Source organism: Mauremys mutica, chromosome 14, assembly GCF_020497125.1.
Source record: "Mauremys mutica isolate MM-2020 ecotype Southern chromosome 14, ASM2049712v1, whole genome shotgun sequence".
Lineage (NCBI taxonomy): Eukaryota > Metazoa > Chordata > Testudines > Geoemydidae > Mauremys > Mauremys mutica.
In genome coordinates this window covers 28,686,904-28,707,026 of record NC_059085.1, presented here as the reverse complement: position 1 = coordinate 28,707,026, position 20,123 = coordinate 28,686,904, and the positions used below count along the sequence as shown (strand labels likewise).

The window sequence follows — 20,123 nt, the reverse complement described above, 5'->3', positions numbered from 1 at the left end:
GGATGAGAGGTTTGGGGTGTGGGAGAGGGCTCTGGGCTGGGGTAGGGGTTGGGGTGTCGGGGGGTATGGGCTCTGGGCTGGAGGTGCGGGCTTCAGGTGGGGCCAGAAATGAGGTGTTCAGGGCACGAGAGAAGGCTCCAGGCTGGGGTAGGGGGTTAGGGTGCGAGGGGGGCGGTGATGGTTCCAGCTGGGGATGTGGGGTTTGGGGTGCAGGAAGGGGCTCTGGGTTGGGGGTTGAGGAGTTCAGAGTGTGGGAGGGGGTGCAGGCTCTGGGATGGGGGTGTGGGCTCTGGGATGGGGCCAGGGATGGTGGGTTTGGGGTGCAGGAGGGGGCTTCCACCCTTCTGACAGCGGGTCGGCTGTTTGGGGAGGCTTAGCCTCCCCTGGCCTCTTATATCCGCCACCTATGTTTGGGATACTGTTTAAAAAGTTAAAAAAATTAAAAGATATTATAAGCTTAGAGGAAACAATTTTTTTTATTTACTTATATATGGCATGAATAAATACAATGTGCAAATTTATCATCTTATATGACAGAGATAAGTCATGTATGCATATCATGAATCAAAGTCATGAAATGGGCTACAAATTCAATAAAAAAATAAGGTATTCGAAAATTTAACCAATGCGCGGGGGGGGGGGCGGGGCGCCAAAGACACTCTTCTCTTGGGGCGGCATTTGGTCTAGGGCCAGCCCTGCTTACAATAATAGGCACCCTCAAAGGGGAAATCAATGTTGATACTACAGAATATTACTGATCTCCACTGTTTTCCAAAATTATCTTGAATTTCTCATACTTCCTTTTCCTACACCTAACATCCCTGTCTCATAAAAAATCCCTAGTAAATCAGCTTTTTCCTTTACTGCACATAAGACAACCCATTCTTTAGGAGTTTTATTACCAGCATCCATCCTCCTAATCTTATCTTACACCTTGTTGATAGGAATATCCTTATTATTAACCTTACCACAGTAAGATTGTGCCAATTCTGCCCTTTCTCTGAGCTAATGGTTTCTTCCTTTTACAAAGTATGAGATCAGAAGCACTCATAGTACATTTAATGATATAAAAAGCTGGCTTCCTCTCTCTAAACAGCAGTTACATTCTTTGTTCCACCAGTGCACAGATTTCCTTCCTTTCCTATTCAATGGAGTTTTTGGAAAGTACTTCTCAGATATATTAATACACAACATTCAAAGGTAATGAATAGATGTAATTAAACACAGCCATTGTATGCAAATTTCATCACTCTAATAGCTGATCTTATTACCACCTTCCCAAAGTTAGGAAAAAGTAAACATTACACTGGTAATTTATAAAACATGAATAAGGATATTCAGCTACACATATAGGAAAATTATTGAACTGGAATTTGCAAGCCAAACTAGAACTGTCAAAATGAATGTCTATATAAATGGTCAGCACATTATGTATGTTCTCCTTCTCTTTAGTTACACAAGTATATTACTCTTTATTATACATTAGTACTCTTTATTATACATTAGGTGGTATGGACTTTAGTCAGACTGAACGGAACTGAATTAGCATAATCCAACATATACTGATCACATCTAAAAAGGTGTTAATGGTTTTGTTGTTGTTGTTCCATTAATGTAATTGGGTTCACAGATTTTGGCACCAGAGCCAGAATTTTACCAGGGCCACCCAGAGGATTCAGGGGGCGGGGGCAAAGCGAGGGAGCTGCAGCGCTTGTACTCACCCTGTGGCGGTCCGGGCCTTCGGCGGCATTTTGGTGGCGGGGGGAGGGGGGCTTCAGTCGCTCCGCGTCTTCGGCAGCACTAAAGGGCCCCCCGCCACCAAAAACCCAGACCTCTGCCAGGCCAGGGCTCGCAGGGCCCCTGCGGGGCCTGGACAAATTGCCCCACTTTCCCCCTTCACCCCCTCTGGGCGGGCCCTGAATTTTACTATTAACCTCCTGGACTTTGACACTTTTCATTTATAACCTTCATCAATAGTAATTCTAAAATTCAAATATCTCACCTTTAGGTACAGACACACATGTTGAAATTATTAGCTTTGTAAGAGTTGCATAGGGATATGTAAGGATATATTGGAAAGTAAAATCAACATGATCATTTTAGGGCTCAATTCTGCCATCTTTACTGATGTTGTCACTTTTCTCTGTTTTATGAGTCCACTTACTTCAATAGGATTATTTGTGTAGCAAGATATCAGTCAGTGTGAATAAATAGGACATAACCAGGCCCAGTGTGATCATTAAGGCTCTTATCTTGCAAACACTTAAACATAAGAACATAAGAACGGCCATACCGGGTCAGACCAAAGGTCCATCTAGCCCAGAATCTGTCTACCGACAGTGGCCAATGCCAGGTGCCCCAGAGGGAGTGAACCTAACAGGCAATGATCAAGTGATCTCTCTCCTGCCATCCATCTCCATCCTCTGACGAACAGAGGCTAGGGACACCATTCTTTACCCATCCTGGCTAATAGCCATTTATGGACTTAGCCACCATGAATTTATCCAGTTCCCTTTTAAACATTGTTATAGTCCTAGCCTTCACAACCTCCTCAGGTAAGGAGTTCCACAAGTTGACTGTGCACAGCATGAAGAAGAACTTCCTTTTATTTGTTTTAAACCTGCTGCCTATTAATTTCATTTGGTGATCCCTAGTTTTTGTATTATAGGAATAAGTAAATAACTTTTCCTTATCCACTTTCTCAACATCACTCATGATTTTATATACCTCTATCATATCCCCCCTTAGTCTCCTCTTTTCCAAGCTGAAGAGTCCTAGCCTTTTTAATCTTTCCTCGTATGGGACCCTCTCCAAACCCCTAATCATTTTAGTTGCCCTTTTCTGAACTTTTTCTAGTGCTAGAATATCTTTTTTGAGGTGAGGAGACCAGATCTGTACACAGTATTCGAGATGTGGGCGTACCATGGATTTATATAAGGGGAATAATATATTCTCAGTCTTATTCTCTATCCCCTTTTTAATGATTCCTAACATCCTGTTTGCTTTTTTGACCGCCTCTGCACACTGCGTGGACATCTTCAGAGAACTATCCACGATGACTCCAAGATCTTTTTCCTGACTCATTGTAGCTAAATTTGCCCCCATCATATTGTATGTATAGTTGGGGTTATTTTTTCCAATGTGCATTACTTTACATTTATCCACATTAAATTTCATTTGCCATTTTGTTGCCCAATCACTTAGTTTTGTGAGATCTTTTAGAAGTTCTTCACAATAAGACACGATTTCCCTTTACAGAAACCATGTTGACTATTGCTCAACATCAGAGAGGTAGCCGTGTTAGTCTGGTTCTGTAAAAGCAGCAAAGAATCCTGTGGCACCTTATAGACTAACAGATGTTTTGTAGCATGAGCTTTCGTGGGTGAATGCCCACTTCGTCGGATGCAAGAGTGGAAATTTCCAGGGGCAGGTAAATATAAGCAAGCAAGAAGCAAGCTAGAGATAACGAGGTTAGATCAATCAGGGAGGATGAGGCCCTGTTCTAGCAGTTGAGGTGTGAAAACCAAGGGAGAAGAAACTGGTTGGCAAGCCATTCACAGTCTTTGTTTAATCCTAAACTGATGGTGTCAAATTTGCAAATGAACTGAAGCTCAGCAGTTTCTCTTAGAAGTCTGGTCCTAAAGTTTTTTTGCTGGAGGATGGCCACCTTAAGATCTGCTATTGTGTGGCCAGGGAGGTTGAAGTGTTCTCCTACAGGTTTTTGTATATTGCCATTCCTAATATCTGATTTGTGTCCATTTATCCTTTTCCTTAGAGACTGTCCAGTTTGGCCGATGTACATAGCAGAAGGGCATTGCTGGCATATGATGGCATATATTACATTGGTGGATGTGCAGGTGAATGAACCGGTGATGGTGTGGCTGATCTGGTTAGGTCCTGTGATGGTGTCGCTGGTGTAGATATGTGGGCAGAGTTGGCATCGAGGTTTGTTGCATGGATTGGTTCCTGAGCTAGAGTTACTATGGTGCGGTGTGCAGTTACTGGTGAGAATATGCTTCAGGTTGGCAGGTTGTCTGTGGGCGAGGACTGGCCTGCCACCCAAGGCCTGTGAAAGTGTGGGATCATTGTCCAGGATGGGTTGTAGATCCCTGATGATGCGTTGGAGGGGCTTTAGCTGGGGACTGTATGTGATGGCCAGTGGAGTCCAGTTGGTTTCTTTCTTGGGTTTGTCTTGCAATAGGAGGCTTCTGGGTACACGTCTGGCTCTGTTGATCTGTTTCTTTATTTCCTCGTGCGGGTACTGTAGTTTTGAGAATGCTTGGTGGAGATTTTCTAGGTGTTGGTCTCTGTCTGCGGGGTTAGAGCAGATACGGTTGTACCTCAGTGCTTGGCTGTAGACCAGTTTCTCCTCAACAGTTTATGTTTTTCTATGTGTCTGACAATTTTATTCTTAACTATTGTTTAGACTAATTTGCCCGGTACCGACATTAGACTTACCGGTCTGTAACTGCTGGGATCACCTCTAGAGCCCTTTTTAAATATTGGTGTTACATTAGCTAACTTCCAGTCATTGGGTACCGAAGCCAATTGAAAGGACAGGTTACAAACCTTAGTTAATAGTTCCGCAACTTCACATTTGAGTTCTTTCAGAACTCTTGGGTGAATGCCATCTGGTCCCGGTGACTTGTTAATGTTGAGTTTATCAATTAATTCCAAAACCTCCTCTAGTGACACTTCAATCTGTGACAGTTCCTCAGATTTGTCACCTACAAAAGCCGGCTCAGGTTTGGGAATCTCCCTAACATCCTCAGCCATGAAGACTGAAGCAAAGAATCCGTTTAGTTTCTCTGCAATGACTTTATCGTCTTTAAGCGCTCCTTTTGTATTTCGATCGTCAAGGGGCCTCACTGGTTGTTTAGCAGGCTTCCTGCTTCTGATGTACTTAAACATTTTGTTATTACCTTTGGAGTTTTTGGCTAGCCATTCTTCAAACTCCTCTTTGGCTTTTCTTATTACACTCTTGCACTTAAGTTGGCAGTGTTTGTGTCCTTTCTATTTGCCTCACTAGGATTTGACTTCCACTTTTTAAAGGAAGTCTTTTTATCTCTCACTGCTTCTTTTACATGGTTGTTAAGCCACGGTGGCTCTTTTTTAGTTCTTTTACTGATTTTCTTAATTTGGGGTATACATTGAAGTTGGGCCTCTATTATGGTGTCTTTAAAAAGGGCCTGTGCAACTTGCAGGGATTTCACTTTAGTCACTGTACCTTTTAACTTTTGTTTAACTAACCCCCTCATTTTTGTATAGTTCCCCCTTTTGAAATTAAATGCCACAGTGTTGGGCTGTTGAGGTGTTCTTCCCACCACAGGGATGTTGAATGCTATTGTATTATGGTCACTATTTCCAAGCAGTCCTGCTATAGTTACCTCTTGGACCAGCTCCTGTGCGCCACTCAGGATTAAATCTAGAGTTGCCTCTCCCCTTGTGGGTTCCCATACCAGCTGCTCCATGAAGCAGTCATTTAAAGTATCGAGAAATTTTATCTCTGCATTTCGTCCTGAAGTGAAATGTTCCCAGTCAATATGGGGATAATTGAAATCCCCCACTATTATTGGGTTCTTAATTTTGATAGCCTCTCTAATTTCCCTTAGCATTTCATCATCACTATTACTGTCCTGGTCAGGTGGTCGATAATAGATCCCTAATGTTATATTTTTATTAGAGCATGAAATTTCTATCCATAGAGATTCTATGGAACATGTGGATTCGCTTAAGATTTTTACTTCATTTGAATCTACATTTTCTTTTACATATAGTGCCACTCCTCCCCCTGCACGACCTGTTCTGTCCTTCCGATATATTTTGTACCCCAGAATGATTGTGTCCCATTGATTGCTCTCAGTCCACCAGGTTTCTGTGATGCCTATTATATCAATATCCTCCTTTATCACAAGGCACTCTAGTTCACCCATCTTATTATTTAGACTTCTAGCATTTGTGTACAAGCACTTTAAAAACTTGTCCCTGTTTATTTGTCTGCCCTTTTCTGATGTGCCAGATTCTTTTTTTATGTGACTGTTTATCATCTGATCCATCCCTTACATTATCCTCTTCCATCCTCTGCTCCTGTCTATAACCTGGAGATTCTCTATCATCAGACTCTCCCCTAAGAGAAGTCTGTGTCCGATCCACATGCTCCTCTGCAGCAGTCGGCTTTCCCCCATCTCCTAGTTTAAAAACTGCTCTACAACCTTTTTAATGTTTAGTGCCAGCAGTCTGGTTCCACTTTGGTTTAGGTGGAGCCCATCTCTCCTGTATAGGCTCCCCCCATCCCAGAAGTTTCCCCAGTTCCTAATGAACATAAACCCCTCCTTTCTACACCATCATCTCATCCACACATTGAGACTCTGAAGCTCTGCCTGCCTACCTGGCCATGAGCGTGGAACTGGGAGCATTTCTGAGAATGCCACCATAGAGGTCCTGGATTTCAGTCTCTTCCCTAGCAGCCTAAATTTGGCTTCCAGGACATCTCTACTACCCTTCCCTTTACACATGACTAGTCCTATTGAAGTTCTAAGTATCAGGGGGCAGCTGTGTTAGTCTGTATCCGCAAAAACAACAAGGAGTCCAGTGGCACCTTAAAGACTAACTGATTTATTTGGGCATAAGCTTTCGTGGGTAAAAAAACTCAGATGAAGAAGTGAGGTTTTTTACTCACGAAAGCTTATGCCCAAATAAATCAGTTAGTCTTTAAGGTGCCACCGGACTCCTTGTTGTTTTTACTGAAGTTCTAAAGTACTGGAAGGATCAAGACCTAAATCATCTTAACATATAAGAAGCAAAAAAGCAGAGGCAAAAAATCCCAGAAATATTATCTCTTACTCAATCCTGTAAATTTATACCAAACTTTAAGGCTCATCATCCAATGAGTTATATACCAACACGTTTTTTTATTTTTCATCCAGTATTGCTTGTCCTTGTCAGTAAGGGGCCCTTCTTTCTACCTCTTCTTTCTCACGCTTGTATTTTTAATATTTTATTACAGCAGGGCTTAAAAAATTTACCTGACACCTATTATTCAAAGGACAAAGCCAACTAGTCAGGGTGAAAAACACTGCCATGCCCCCCAAACCCACAACCCCTTGCAATATAAAGGAATACAAGTCTTTGTATTCTCAACAGTAAGACTGTCAATCACCTTTGTATTTAGTACATTCTGAAAATGTATTTGATGCCCTCGCTCCATGCCTTTACAATAGCTTCTATCCCTTTCTGGCTTCACTCCACTTTTTCTTTCTAACATGGGTATTGTGTATCTTTTCTTGCATTGCTTCAAATGTCTTTTCCTTCTTCTCATTCTCACTCTATCTAGTCCTCTTTCTTTTCTTATATTGTGTTCTCTATCTTCTTCCCTATAGCGTCTGTTTCTCCTTCCTTCCCAACACAAAAATCTCTCAAACCCCAGCTTCTCTTTTCTAACTCACTCCTCAATCTCCCTTCTCCGTACCCACATTTTGGTTAAAACAAAGTAGAAGCCTCATTCTTCCACCCCTCCAGTAGAAGGAATAATGCCACATGGACCATTGTGCTTCCTGACTGCCCACTGTGGTGACGTAGCCAGCTGTGCTCCAGATATCTCTTCCCTGGTTGCATCTGGCCCACTTGCCATGGTCATAGAACTTGAAAATTTCCCAAGAGACCTACTAGTTCGAAGACTAAATTTACTAGCAAGAGGCAGATATGGAACATGTGAAAAGGGCACAGCAAGCTCTTATTAGAAGCTCAGTCCTTCAGCCTCCATCAATTGTTGAGAAGCAAGTGGCTCTAGGGATTTCTACCAGGCTTCCTACAGGGTTCTGATTAGCAGCAGAAATTGATGTAAATTCTTGTTAATTTCATTCTGCTACTATCTTCTCCAAAACATTCATTTGAGAGTTTGTTCTGAGTTAATGAAAGCCCATCAGACTTTTAGGCCCTTGGATCAAAACATTTGGCTCTCCCCAGGCTAAGAGTTCTTTCACTACTCTACTAGGACTATATAAATGTTACTTTTTAATCCAACTTCCACCTGCCTATTCTGTGACTGCATTACACTCCTGTTCACTTTCCAAATTAATACCCCATATCATTTAAAAAACCCCAACACATTACTCCTCCCCTTTCATTAATCCTACTTTCCCTACAAAGGAGTATTCCTGGATTTGAAAATCCATTACTTTCTGCAACCAAGGTTCCTGTACAGACATGAACTCTACAGCAATATCCAAATTGTGTGTTAATAAATTTGTTTAAACTCCTGCCCTGAAGACACCACACTTCAAACATTTCCTGAAGAGTGCATAAAACCACTAGTAAATACATCATAAGCACTTTGCAGATATGCTGCACTGAAAGTTCTCTAATTACAGTCTAATATCATTTAACAATGATGTTGAATTTTATCATGTTCTTTTAGTCAACCTTTTTAACAAAATTGTGGACAGGAATAGTTAAAGACCTCCATCATAAAATAATAATAATTTCTGCACTAAGGAAGGAAACTCATCCAACTTAACTATTACATATCAAAGCAGCAAATCTCATTAATGGCTTATGCAGCTACAATATATTCACTAATTTCTTTCCCTCCTCTCTTTCTATATTGAGTTTTAACAACCTAAGCTTCCCAGCATCACAACACACACCCTTCCCCACATCACCTGTTTCTCCTAAAGTGCCTTTGAAGTTCATTTCTCGAATTCATTCTTCTCCTGGGACATCCCTGCAGCACCCATCCTGTTCTCTGGACACTTCAGTGCAATACTCTTAAGGCCTGGACACTTCAGGGGGCTCTGCATGGGGTGCTTAACTGGGTGCACTCTCTGGTCAGGCCGGTCCCATAGTGCCCTCTCCTGAGGAGATGGAAAGAGCTAGGGGGAGCGGGAAAGAGGTGTTGGAAAGGAGAAAGATTGGGGGAGAGATAGGAGAGGGGGATGAAGCTAGACTCCCCCTTCCCAGCCTCTGTGCTTTCCCCTCTCTCCCCACCCTGGCTCCTCATTCTTCCTCTCCTCCCATTAGCCCCATCTCCCCTCTCTGCCCCCTTGCTGCCTTCCCCATCTCCCCACAGCCCCGGCCCCCCTTTCTCTTCCCCTCCCCACCCCTGTCACTCCCCGGCTCTTCCCCGCCCCGCTCTGCCTGGTCCCTCCCCCCGGCGCCCGGCTGAGGAGCCGCCGTTTCCGGAGTACACAGAGCGGGGCTGCTGGCCGTGCTGTGCCGTGAGGGGGTGACTGGCCGAGGCAGGCAGGCAGGTGAGCGAGCGGTACGCCCGTCCCCCCTGGCCCGGGCCCGGCCCCGGCCCGCGGGCTTAGCTGTCTCCTCCCCGCCTCCCGCGGCGGCGGCGGCGCCCGGGGGAGGCAGCAGCCCCACGGCTCGGCTGGCGGGGGCCCTGGTGGGGCGCGAGACCGGGGGATGGCAGGGGCAGGGCAGCATTAACCCCCCCGCCCGGCCATGAGGGGAGAGCCCCTTAAGGGAGTAATCGCCCGGGGGGTGGCGGGGCGCCCCCTGGCTGGGAAGGGGCGCCTATGGGGGGGGGCTGTGAGGAGCCTCTCCGGAGGGGCTGGGAGGTTAGGGGAAGCCCCTCGGGAGGTAGCGCCGGGCAGGGGAAGCCCCTAGGGAGAGGCTGGAACGCCCCGGGGCCCCTGTGGGTTGAGCCCCTCCGTCAGAGGGGGGGTGCTGACGGCCGGCCCCTTGCGGGTGCGGGGAGGGAAGAGGAGGGATTGGGGTGCAGCGAAGGGGCCGGGGCGCCATATACACCCCCCCACGGCTGGTGACCTGCGTGTGAGAGTTTCGGGTGAAACCGGCAGAGACTGCGCCTGCGGGAATTCCAGTGCACCTTCCTGCTAAATAGTGACCCGCCCTGAAATACTCTCTGTGAGAGTGAGTGAATGTGAGAGCTGCCGCTGCCAGGCTCTAGAGAGGCCTTCTCTAATCTCACTCACTGGAGTCAGCCTCCCCGAGAGAGGGGAAAACATGATACAGAACAATGTAGGCAGAGGGATTCTTAGCTCATGCAGGCACCAGCCTTCTATGGTTTTATAAACCCTCTTATCTCCAGCCTTGTACACGTAAAAAGGAGTGAAATTGTGACCACTCTGTTGACTGCAGTTTTAGTCAGCGTCTTACATTATATTATTTTGTATGGTACTAGCTGGTGCTGTCTTTAATCACAGAAAGGAGCTATGTCTCTTATGAGCAGCAAAATTCTAAATACATTAATAACTCATTATGTGTAGCTAAAGCTTTTCTGAAGTACCTATAACAATATCTCAGTACTGACTGTCGTAGTTTGCTAAATTTATATCGACTTGCATGAGTTTTATTCATGATTTAAGATTTTGGATCTAGTGTGTTAATGGTGCCTTTTCAGTTTTCCTCACTCAGATTGTATCAGTTTGAGAAAGTCTTGCTGTGTGGTAGTTATGTACTTTAAATGAAGAATTGATAATATATCTAGATATAAATGTAACATATAGTTGTTGGTTTAGATGTTGAGACTCTTTTACATCCTAGTCACAAGTATGAACCAGCCTTTATTTTATTATTATTTTTATTTTTTTATTTATTTTTTCTAGAGGAACTTTGCATCTGTAGATGTTTGGATATTCTGGTCATGGGTGTGATATAAACGAATGGTAGACAGTTAAGGAACAAGCTTTCCTGTGTATTTTCCGGTACTTCTGGTAAGGCCAGAAATACTGAGACATCAACCTTTCCTACTGATATTTTGTTATTTCTGATTCAGAACCAGGAAGTGCACAGGTGTGAGGAAAATTAGAAATAATATATACCGGGTTAGCCAAAACCATTTTTTTTGAGGTTCAGAAGTTTTGGTCAATTGTTTAATAATCCCAAAGTAATGCTTAAATAACTGATATAAGCTGTATTTTTAAAAAATTCTAAATTTACATGCTGAAACCATTTGTTTACTCACCTGCAACCTTCCTTAATGCCTTATATCAATGGTTCTCAACCAGGGATACGTGTATCCTTGGGGGGGGGGTACACAGAGATGTTCCAGGGGGTACAACAACTCATCTAGATATTTGCCTAATTTTACAACAAGCTATATAAAAAGCACTACTGAAGTCAGTACAAACTAAAATTTCATACAATGACTTGTTTATACTGCTCTATATACTATACTCTGAGATGTAAGTACAATATTTATATTCCAATTGATTTATTTTATAATTATATGGCAAAAATGAGAAAGTAAGCAACTTTTCAGTAATAGTGTGCGGTGACACTTTTGTATTTTTATGTCTGATTTTGTAAACAACCAGTTTTTAAATGAGGTGAAACTTGGGGTACGCAGGGCTGACTCCAGGGTTTTTGCCACCCCAAGCGGTGGGGGGGGGAAGCCGCGATCGCGATTGGCGGCAGTTCCACCGCGCCGCTTTCTTCTTTGGCAGCAATTCGGCGGTGGGTCCCTCGGTCCCTCTTGGAGTGAAGGACCAGCTTCCGAATTGTTGCCGAAGAGCCCAACGTGCCGCCCTCTCCCTTTGGCCGCCCCAAGCATCTGCTTGCTGGGCTGGTGCCTGGAGCCAGCCCTGGGGGTATGCATGACAAATCACACTCCTGAAAAGGGTAAAGTTGTCTGGAAAGGTAGAGAGCCACTGCCTTATGCCATATTCTTCTAATCTTCCTTATCCTTTTCTCTTCTGGTCTCACTACACTCCAGCTCTCTTTTCTTTCACTTTTTCCCCAATGTCCATCATTCTTAACCACCTTTTCTTCCTTCCCACTCAATGCACCTCTATAATCATCAATTTTCCTCTTTTGCAAAACTAAGGGAAACACATTTTCCTGTCCTGTAAGGTAGATGCATGTGTACGCATCCCTTTACGGGTTGTAGTGATTGTATCTTTCTGTAGTGTCCCTTGTCTCTGATAAAATATGATGTCCTATGGAAAAATATGATCCATATAGTTGCTCATGTGGGGAAATTGCCACCCCAAAGCAATGTGGCAGAAGACTTGAAAGTTCATTTTTCATGGTGGTTCTTGGTGCAGTGGGAGGGGTATAATGATGGCACCTGGAATACTGTTACTGACAGCAGATTATGGGATGATAGTGTGCTTTCCTGTCCCTAAGACCTACACCTTATCATTACTAATACTATCTCACTTATGTAAAGCTCCTTTTATTCCAAAGGGTCTCTAAGTACTTAACAAACTATACGCTCAGATAAATTAATGCACCCCTGAAATGCAGTTCTCAGATGAAATGTGGAACTCTTTAACAATGAACAACAATACTACATGACAGTTTAGAACAGGAAGTGGAGAGTATCTTCTCATTGTAACTGCAGGGGTAATCATAGGTAAGTAGAATGTTATACTAGAGTTAGATGTTAGCCAGGACCCTACCCCAGCTTTTATGAAGAGTGCCAGGAGACCATTAATAACTACACAGGGGGTCAGGACCTTGGTTTTATGTCTCATCTGAAAGATGACTTTTACAGCAGCATGTTTAACTCCATTACAAAACAACATGCTGGGGCTGGTTCAGAGGGCAACTGACCTGATTAGACTTTACAAAATCTAGCTTGTGATAACATCAGCTCTTGCAGAACAAGATGGTATGTCTAGATTGCCGACAGTGCTGTATAAACTCAAAAACTCTGCTTAGTATAAGTTTAGCCATTGTAGAATTTGCCAGATGGAGGTGTTCTCCAGGTTCACAAGAAGTTAACAATTGCCTTGTTTTATTGGTCCTTTGTTTTTTAATCTTCTGTTGTTTGTATACTTTCGGATAATTTCATGATTGGATGAGTATAGAAATGCATTTTAATAGCCTTATGTTATAAGAGACTCTTTACCAATTGCCTTATTTTTCTAAAGCGACTAGTAGAAAAAATATGTGCACAATGCTTCTGTCCACAAATGCCAAGTGATGTTTGAATCATTGTTGAGAGATGCTAGTCTCTGTCTTTCTGGGGAGTTCTTTTTGACCACCCGCTCTGACTTTGCCAAAACAAAACCAATTCATCTTAAATGTCCACATGGCAATTTATCAGATTTGAATTTTTCTGTGAAATTTGAAGCAAATTGGTCACAATGTCTTGGTGTTTAAAAATGAGGTATTTCCACTTCTTGGGAACATTTTCAAACAGTGTTTTGTATCGTCATATCTAAGAAAAGGCTTGGCTTAGCTATATGAGTTTTTTGTTTTATTCTTTTTTCTTCAATAAGAACTGATGCTTTGAGTAGTCTAAGAAAAATTGGGGTGAATATCCTATTATGTGCAGTTGTTTCAAGGTTATAAAACCTTGCACAGTGCAAGTTGTGGGCTTCCAAAGTCCTGGATTGCAGCAGCCTTAGGATAGAAAAAGAGAGAGGAGAAGGAGAATGAGAACAGGAGATATCTAGGGAGAGTGTTCAGAAGTGAAAGAACGGAAAGAGAAGGCCATAAAGAGGCATATGGACTAATGTGTGTGTTGCTGAAGAACTGCTAAAATCTGTATATAGGAATAAAAGATTAGTATCTGTGTATATGGGGTGGGAATAACAGGCCAAATGTAGGACTTCTAACACTCTAAACAAGATTTGTTATGTTGTAGGACAGAGATTTTCAAGCTGGTACACAGGCTGCAATCAGGTGACACATGGGATTGCTTATCAGAATAAGCATCTGTTAAACTGCACTGATTAAAACAACAAAGATGGTGTAGTCAGTATGTTTGAATTTTAGATTCTATTCTATATAGGTTCGTATGATGCGCTCATCACTTATATTATCTGACTGCCATCCAATATTGCATTAAGTGACGTGAGTAACATCTGTCACATGTTTTTATTCCCTTATCTCCCCAAAGGAAAAAGTGTGTGCATTGTCTTGTTTTGGTAGGATGTTCTTTGTTTGTTTTGGTTTTTGTTTTTTTAAATATGTATCTTTATAGAAGGCATAGTGAACATTTTTTTTATCAGACTTTTTAAAATATTGGATTTAAAATATTGGAAATCATCAGGGTGGGATGGAATCTTGTAACTAGTATGAGATGATAGCTCACAGATGCAACTATATGAGATCTTAATATCAGTGAGGAATCCAGTAGTACATCTAATTACAAACTGAATTGAGCAGTTGTGGATGTGTACCTTCAGCTAAATGAGATGTGATATACTGCGGCTTATGTTTGGAGAAGGAGAAATAAAAAATCTGTCCTTGCTAAGGGAAGTCCACAAAAGGGAACATAGCATTTGCTGAAAATATCTCTTTTTGCCTAATACTGTATTTATTTAAAAATGTTTTGAAGAATTCTTTGTATCTGTTTGGTGCTCTTAAAATGTTTACTTTCACCTTTTTCCTGTAAGCTTAGGGTATGCCCATTCATACTAATAATACTTTACATAATAGCAAAAATGTACAAGGAAACTTTTTAAGATGACTCATTGGAAAGATGTGCTAAAATGTACTCTTAAATTGTAACCTTTTCTTGTCTTTCTAATTACTTTTTAAAACTAAATCATTCTTTTAAGGTAGTATTTCCCTCTGAAATTAGTGGTAAGTATTTTAATGTTAGCTAAATCTTAGCAACATTTTTATTGTCTTGGAATAGGGACATAATCCTCCCCTGCCATCTTTTGTTTCTTGCTTTTTCACTTGCTTGTTGGATTTTTCTAGTGGTTTTTGGATAAGTATAACTGTCTTTCCCTAAGTTTTTCACCATTTCCTCTGGTCACTTTTCACTGTGCTATTTGTGTAATTCTAATCTTCCTCCATTTTGTAAACACATCTAGAGAATACAGATTATATGGAGAATTCGGATAATTTAGGACCAAAACAGGCTCTCCTTGAATTTTTTTTCAGGTCTTGGCTATGTTGTTTTTGTTCTTTCCTGACAATATAGTGGAGATTTTTAACTAAAACTTTTTTAACACATTAGCTGTTTTTTGGGTAGAAGAATGTTGATTGAACTTCCAATTCCAGCACTGTAGTAATTACTTTTGCTTTGTAAATCAGGATTGTGCTCAATGCCCAGCATGAAGTGATACAGTGTGATTGAATAATATTCCCTGGGGGTTGGTTGAATCTTAAACATTTTGGTATAATGTGGAAATAGAAGAGCAGAATCCTGCTTTTGTTTAAATCTTTTCCAAACATGTCGTAAGGGAAGCTTGTCTTTCTCTTATCAAAATGATGTGCCCCTTTAATGTTCTGTTCTAACAGGCTGAGTTTCAGGGTGGACTTTTTAAAGGGAGTCATGGAATATTAAAGTTTTCATCTGATGGCCAAAAGGTAGGAGGAGGGTAAAAAGACCCATTGTGACCTTTTTCTTTTCAATGAGGACCTCGCTACTATGATTCATGCTACAGTCACTTTAGTTAAATTATTCCAGTGCACTGGATCTTGAATCCATTCCGAAACCAAAGCTGTCAGAGAATGTGGTTCATGCTTGTTAGGTAGGGTATCTCACTGTGAGCATATTACCCTGGTGCTGCCTGTCGTTTTGGATGGTATCAAGAATTTCCCAAGACTTACTGGGATGAAGGCAAATTCCTCTGAAGCAGGCCCAGACCTGCAGTGTGCAATATCAGATCAGTGGCTTTGTGGGATTTTTCTTCTTGAGTTAGGCAAGCTCCTGCTCCATCAATACAGATTGTAGATCCTGCAGATATGGTCTCAGAAAGGATATAGGCAGAGAGTAAAAAAGCATGAAAGTATCCTCCGGAGAGAAATAAGGCAAAACCCCTCAGTGTCCAGATCACATGTTCCTTGAAAACCTGTGGCTGAATTTCTGAGGTCTCTAATCCCCTTCATCTTCATGGTCCAAAAAGATGACTGCGTGTTTCATGGCTTCAGGATAAATTATCTACTGCCTATGATCATAATTCCAACCAATATACTTTTGATGAACCATTTGGACAAGCAGCAACTTTTGCTACTTTTTAAGTAGCCATAAGCTTATGTGAGCCATTTTGTTGCTTCTTTATAAGAAGCAGACCTTTACAAACAGGCAACATAGGCAAGTTCCTTAATACAGTGTGGAAAGATTAATTTAACACTCTAAAAATAGTGTCCCCCTTTAGGCAAAGATAAAAACTTACACTTATTTTAATACATTCACAGCAATCCTTTCCCCAACTCTCCATGTTAACTGCTATGTAAGACCTGCACACAATAGAGCTTGGTGATATGCCGATTCTGTAAAAATCAATTTATTTTCCAAGGAGGGAAATACCATTATTACCTAGATTATTTTCATGTAAACAAGTACTTGTTGACTTTTACATTTTTGATGTAAAACCTCATAACGTATACAATTCTCTGCTACCTTAATTCAGTTCCTTGTAGACAACTAAAATCATCCTCATGAGTTATTCAGTTTTTATCCTGTTTATTTAAACATTCCAATCATTTCCAGGACAACAAATCGTAATGTCAAATTCAGCACTTTGACTCAGTTTCGGGCCCAAAGTGGGGTATGACTGTATAGAAAGAGTCAGTTGTTTAAAAACAAAAACAAAACAAAACAAAAATTGGGTAATTAGCAAACTTGGTACAAAATTATGAAACATAATTTAAAAGTTGAAGTAGATTTGAATTTAGCATGAATCAATTTGGAAGCTCTTGCGTGTCTTCTAATTCATATTACCAATACTAAGTAGAATGTCTAATTTTTTCATATCATATTTAATCTTCAGAGTGAAATAGCAATTGAGGGATTTGGGGGCAGGAAGTAATCTAGTATGGTAATCTTTGTTCATAAGCAGTTATTATTTTTATCATTGTGGAAAGGTAGTACATTTGACCTGTGCTATTTTGAAATTAATCTATTGCTTGGTTTTGTGGTTAAAAAGATTTAGGTCTGGTTAAGTGAAATCTATTGCTCTGCAGATGTTACTGGATGTGAAATCTGTTCAAAACCACTAATGATACATATTTTGTTTTTGTATAGGAATGTCACATTTTTGTGGTGACGGATAGGTATGATAGAGTAAATCTGTAGTCAACACACAAGATTTAGTGAGATCATTTTGGGAAAAGACAGTGTATTTTTTCCTTTGAAGAATTTTTTTCCAATTCATTTTCTGGAATGGTTTATATTTTTATGATATTTGATTAAACTATGCATGTGGTCAGTTAGATAACTGTTTACTAGAATGTGATTCACCCTCTAATTATGTATCCTCTGCACATCTCTTAGAGAGGTACCAGAGGTTCTCTTTACTTCACTCATCTCTCCATACCACGGTGACCATATTTTCAGCTGAGGGCTGGATGGGTTCCCTTCAGATTGTAAGGGTGGTTGTTTGAACAACACGAGGTGTTCCTGCCACCTCAGGAGTGCACATTCTGAGCTCCTTCTGACCTGATGTTTAAAGACTAGGCCTAGAAATCTCTTGATGACTTCAGGTCAACTCTGGATGCCCTTCTGGAAGGTATGCTTTAGTCAAACATAAGTTACTTGGATCAATACGTAGATAAATGGGTGAAATGTAATGGACTGCAACATGCAGGTCCCTTCTGGCTTTGAAATCTATTAATCGGTTAAACAGAATTTGGATCTTGGAAATGGCAGTGTGTCAGTTCTAGAGCTTGACTTTTATGGCAAGTTAATGCATTTTCAAATACTTTAAATAAAGCTATGCTAGTCCATTTCTGTGCACACATCTTTAAATTAGCATGTGGCAGTGCTGCTTCATTTGATTGTTTAAGTACAATACAAAGGTGTGAAATCTTGCCAGTTTTAAGTTTCTTTTGTTGGTGACTTTGCTCACCACTTCAGCCTTTGGTATGCAAAAATGTGGAGTTCTCCATAGAGTCCCCTCTTCCCACCCTCCTACTCATTGTTTTTAGTTTAGAGTAGTGTTTTCTCATTTTGCGGGCAACTTGATGGAAGAGAGATCCTCTTATGGATCTGCGTTCCCTTATGTTTTGAAATCTTCTTATCTATGTCTCACCAAAAAGCTCTTAATGGACTACAAGTTTGAGAACCACTGATACAGAGAGGGCCAGTCTGTCTGATGCTGGTCTGACTGGGAGACGATGTTGCCACAGTTGTTTCATGTTAAAAGCCAAACTTCTTTTTCTGTATGGGGGAAAGTTGTATACTAATTAATTATGATTTTTAGTCTAGATTGCAACCATCCGTTAGCTGCTGCTTTCTTTACTGTTACATTTTTGTTGCCACTGACATTTTGCTTGCCAGTTTCTTAGAAACAAACAAACAAACTTTCTTTGTAAAAGCTGTTGCAGTTACAAATGCAGTACTAATGAAAGGTAATACACGTGACTTATGGGGACTTAGAAAACATACATTTTTTCCAAGCCATTGGTGTAAAATTACAAAGAAGAAGATTCTACATAGACACACATAATTAAATACAGTATTTAAAATTTAATATTTTAAAACATAACTGTCAACAGGAAGTAGTAAATCCATATTCTGTTTTGAAGTGCTTTAGCAGACACAGGGCATTTGTTTTTCAAAAGTTTCTTTTCTCTCTGGGAAGTAAATGTGTCTTGTCCACCTGATTGCCTCCTCTTACTTTGTTTTGGAGTGAGAAAATTGTGTATCTGCTGTACTGGTCTCCTTTTGTTATCCCTGTTAACTTACATGATAAACATGAGAAAATACAAGTAGTTATGGTAGGCTACAGAGTGAGGCTTTGTGTACATCTGAAAGTTGCACAGCGTTCACTATACCAATATAGTTAAAGGAGTACAATTCTCACTAGTATAGATGCAGTTATATTGCATAAAGGTGCATTATACAGGTATAAACTGATGTGTATATGCAACAAACATATAGCAAAATCTCATAACTCCATATACAATGTTGATGCACACATTTTAACATGACAGTGATGTTAATCAGGTAATGACTTTTCAAATGATGCCTCACAAGGCATACTATGTACAACATAGATCATAACCATATAAAAGTGGTGAATAAAGGATACAGGATATTACTTGGGGTACAGTGTGTCATACCAGTATAACTAAATCACATCTTGATTGGCACAGTTATACTTGTGAACTTGAAAATGGAGAACCAGGCCTAAGTATTCTGCTGAGAGATGTATGTGAGAGTATTTGTTAAAGTACTGCATAACATTGCATGAGGTGGCTGGTGGTGCATTGTAGCATACTTGGCACACCTTAATTCTTATTCCTAGTGTTTAGTTTTACCTTGAAATTTCTTTCATGGAGCAAACTCTAGCACATTATTGGTTTGAGACAAGCAGAGGGGTGGCTTGACAGAAGTTGTAATTTATTTGCACTGCATGGTATCTTGGGTAAATGACAAACCTGTTGAATTCATAAGACATTACTAGGCCTGAAATAGTCCACATCTGATGACCTTCAGGGCTTGTTGCAAGACTCATCTTATTTTCTCAAGCTTTTGAAAATGATAGGGAAATGAAATTGTAGGAGTGGGGAATTGTCTGATGGGGTGGGGGTGAGGAAAGGAATTTATGATGGGTTAACTTGAAAATACATGTGTAGCAAGTTCATTATGTCAAGATCACTTAGAGTATAGCTGGATGCCTATTTTAGCAATTCTGTAAATAGAAACAATAGTATTTCAGAGACCTTCTCCTTAAATATAAGGAGGGCAGTTGTTACCTAATATTCAGACACTGGTGCCTTGTAGTTTGTAGCATGGGAAGACTGATTCTTTGTTTTTTGATTATGAAAAGCAGTTCTTTCTCAAACTGATCTCTGCCAGTTCTTCCAGATGGATTGTGTTGCCTCAGTGTTCACGGGAGGCAGACTAGAATGGTCAGTTGGAAGCCCTGCTGACCTTTATACAAAACACTTGCTCCCTCTTCAAGTTTTCTGGAGTTCTCAAATCCATTTTTTCTTCAAAATCTACCGAGATGTTGAAGCTGACTTTGTATGAAGGCTATGGGAAGAAAATGTATCTAAATAGCCAATTCATAGTTGTGATGGGGCACACGCATCCCGCACTGGATGGGGAGGGGTTATCCCTACATTGTGGGCTGAGGAAGCCATGTCCCCTCATCTCTACTGGGCATGCTCCAAATGCACTAGTATAAAAGGGAGCAGCTCAGCTCATTTGGGGCTGACCACTGGAGAGGAAGGATGCACGCCGCAGGCTCCAGCCAAGGATCAGCCGAAGCCCAAGGACATGGGAGCTGGAAATGCTGCAA

At 41.1% G+C, this 20,123-nt stretch overlaps 1 protein-coding gene across 2 annotated transcripts in view; it reads left to right on the top strand.

The window, feature by feature from the left end:
- Positions 1 to 9,170: 9,170 nt before the first annotated feature.
- Positions 9,171 to 20,123, top strand: part of GARRE1 (granule associated Rac and RHOG effector 1) — a 95,217-nt gene continuing 84,264 nt past the window's right edge. The window contains exon 1 of one of the 2 annotated variants that reach the window (XM_044987218.1): positions 9,171 to 9,248. The gene's annotated coding sequence lies outside the window, so the exon portion shown is untranslated. Of the gene's footprint in view, positions 9,249 to 9,949; positions 9,985 to 20,123 lie in introns of those variants that run through there. The other variant, XM_044987219.1, reaches the window with a different exon arrangement.